We start from the raw sequence: 3,073 nt of genomic DNA, 5'->3' as shown, positions 1-3,073 counted from the left end.
TCAACATTGGAGGATAAGACTCCACAAGAGGTATGGACTGGTAAGAAACCCTCTCTTTCACATCTTAGGGTATTTGGATGTGATGCATATTTACATGTTCCAAAGGAGAAAAGAACCAAGTTGGATAATAAATCTGAAAGGTACATCTTTATTGGGTATAAGGATGGTTTAAAAGGTTATAAGCTTTGGAACCCAAAAACAAGGAAGGTTATGTATAGTCGCGATGTGGTGTTTAGAGAGGTGAAAGATGTTATTAAACATGAATTCCTACCAAAAGAACTTGAGAAGATAGAGTTTGAGCTAAAGGAGGAGGGATCCGAAGATGAATCAGAAGATGAAGAGGAATAAAAAGATGAAGAGCCACGAACTCCATCTGTTAGAAGATCGGTTCAAGAAAGAAGGCAACCATAAAGGTATAGTCCAACTTCTTTTTGTTCAAATTTTTCTTTATCTATTACTGATGGTGATCCCAAAATTGTCAAGGAAGTAGTAGATTTGGAGGATGACAAAATCTGGAAAGAGGCCATGGTTAATGAAATGGCATCTTTGGACAAAAATGAGGCTTGGGATCTGGTGGAGTTGTTGAATGGAAGGAAACCCATTGGTAGTAAATGGGTGTTTAAGAAGAATATGAAAGCAGAAGGCATGGTGGAGAAATATAAAACTTGATTAGTAGAAAAAGGTTATTCCCAAGTGTCGGGAATTGATTTTGGTGATATTTTTTTCTCCTGTTTCCAAGGTAGCTTCTATTAGATTACTTTTATCTGTTGCTGATGCTTTTGATTTTGAGGTAGAATAGATGGATGTGAAGACAACATTTCTTCACGAGGATCTAGAAGAAGAGATTCACATGAAGCAACTTGAAGGCTTTGCAGTGAAGGGTAAGAAATAACTGGTATGCAGGTTAAAAAAGTCTATGTATGGGTTAAAATAGTCACCAAGGATGCGGTATCAGAAATTTGATACATATATATAGGGACTTGGCTTCACTAGAAGCAAAGCAGATCATTGTTTATATTTTAAATTAATTGGCGACTATGTTATTTATTTGTTCTTGTATGTGGATGATATGTTGTTGATTGGAAATAACAAAGAAATTATCCAGGAATTGAAGACCTAATTGTCCTCCAAATTCAACATGAAAGATCTTGGTGCTACAAACTATATTTTGGGCATGGAAATTAAACGAGATCAGGAAAAAGGGAAGCTCTAGTTAAACCAAAGGAAGTATGTCGAGATAATATTGCAGAGGTTTAACATGCAGGATAGTAAACCGTTGAAGGTTCCTATTCCTGTCGGTGTAAAGCTATCTTTTGAACAATGTCCCAAGACAGAAGATGAGGAAGAAGACCTGTCCTGTGTTCCATACACAAGTGCAGTTGGTAGCCTGATGTATGCAATGGCCTGTACTAGACTAGACATTGCACATGCAGTGGGAGTATTGGGCAAGTTTATGTCAAAACCAGGGAAGGAGCATTTGACAACAGTGAAGCGACTTTTCAGGTATTTTCATGGCACTAGTGATTATGGTCTGTGCTACCAAGGGAGACCAGGATTGGATAGATTTGTGGACATCTGTGGATTTTTTGATGTAGACTGAGCTAGAGATATAGATTAGAGAAGATCTACAAGTGGGTATGTATTTAACATGTTTGGAGGTGCAGTCAGTTGGATGAGCAACAAACAATTTGTAATGGCACTTTCAACTACAGATGCAGAATACATGGAAACCACTCATGCAAGCAAGGAAATAGTTTAGATGTAGAGGTTGTGTTCAAGTATGGGGTTGGTACAACGAGCTATAAGGATAGACTGTGACAGCCAAAGTGCAATTTTCTTGGCAAAGAACCCTGCTTATCATTCAAAGACAAAGCACATTGATGTTCACTATCACTTTGTGAAGGATATGGTTAAGGACAAAAAGGTGTTGCTGGTAAAGGTGGAAAATTTGAAGAATGATGCAGATGCATTGACGAATTCTGTGAGCACTGAGAATTTTTCTTGGTGTAGAGAAACAACGAGCGTTGCAGGGCTAGACCAATGACTAAGTTCTCTTGTGCCCCCCCATGGAAAGAAAAGAATAAGTGGGAGAATGTTGGGTGTGTGTTACATTCTTTCCAAGACTAGCCCCACATGTTGGGGGGGGGTCACATGGGGGGGTGATAGCCTCCCTTGTTCGTTGTGTCGGGTGCAACAGGGGGGGTGAAAACCCCCCTCCACAGGGTCTAGTGCAGCGCCTCGGGGAATTTTTTTTTGAACCCTATATTAGGTGGGCAAACCTACCTATGGTTTTGTGCATGGTTTTCAAACATGGTTTTGGGCATGATGGTTTTCCACCCATGGTATTTTGTAGATCCATCCAAGGGAACTATGATTATGTTCTAATATAGGGTTAATGGATTGGGGTTTAAGAATGCTTCGACATGTATATATATGTATTGTAACATTGAAAGGAATATAATGAAAAATCAATATGGTAGTCTCAGTTTTGGGATCCAAGGGAAAACATTTGTGTATATATGTTTTATTCTCTCGCCATTGTTTATTTTCTATTTTTAGAATTTGTATGCAAGTAATTTTTGTACGTGGTTAAAACCTACAACATGTATGTTGGTTAATGGTTGTTATGAATGTTATGGTTATGTACATGCATGTTGTTCTATCATTGTTATGGTTACAAGCATGATAAATGTTAGTTGATTAGTGTGGTCATATGCACATGGGTCGAATAATCATGAATGGTAATAACTTGTTGTTATAATCATTTTGGTTATGTGCATGATGATTATGGTCATTGCATTTAAGATCTTGATGTTATATGTATTGTGCTAATTTGGATTAGCCTGTGTAGATGGTTATTGTTATGGTATTTAGGTATGAGTCGATATATTGGTGATATTGTGTCATACCAATTTGGATTGGCTTGTGGAGATGTGATAACCTCCCCTGCGATACATTGAAGTATGAGTTTAATTATGTTGTCTATTTGGTTTAGCTAACATAGTACGTTTATAGGTTGTTTGAACGTTTTATTAATGGCATGATATGAGTGTGTGTCTATAAGATTGCATGA

Source organism: Pinus tabuliformis, chromosome Q (genome assembly GCF_031772625.1).
Source record: "Pinus tabuliformis cultivar Carrire ecotype Pingquan chromosome Q, CPIR1, whole genome shotgun sequence".
In the NCBI taxonomy this organism is placed as follows: domain Eukaryota; kingdom Viridiplantae; phylum Streptophyta; class Pinopsida; order Pinales; family Pinaceae; genus Pinus; species Pinus tabuliformis.
Note: the sequence above shows the minus strand (reverse complement) of the source record.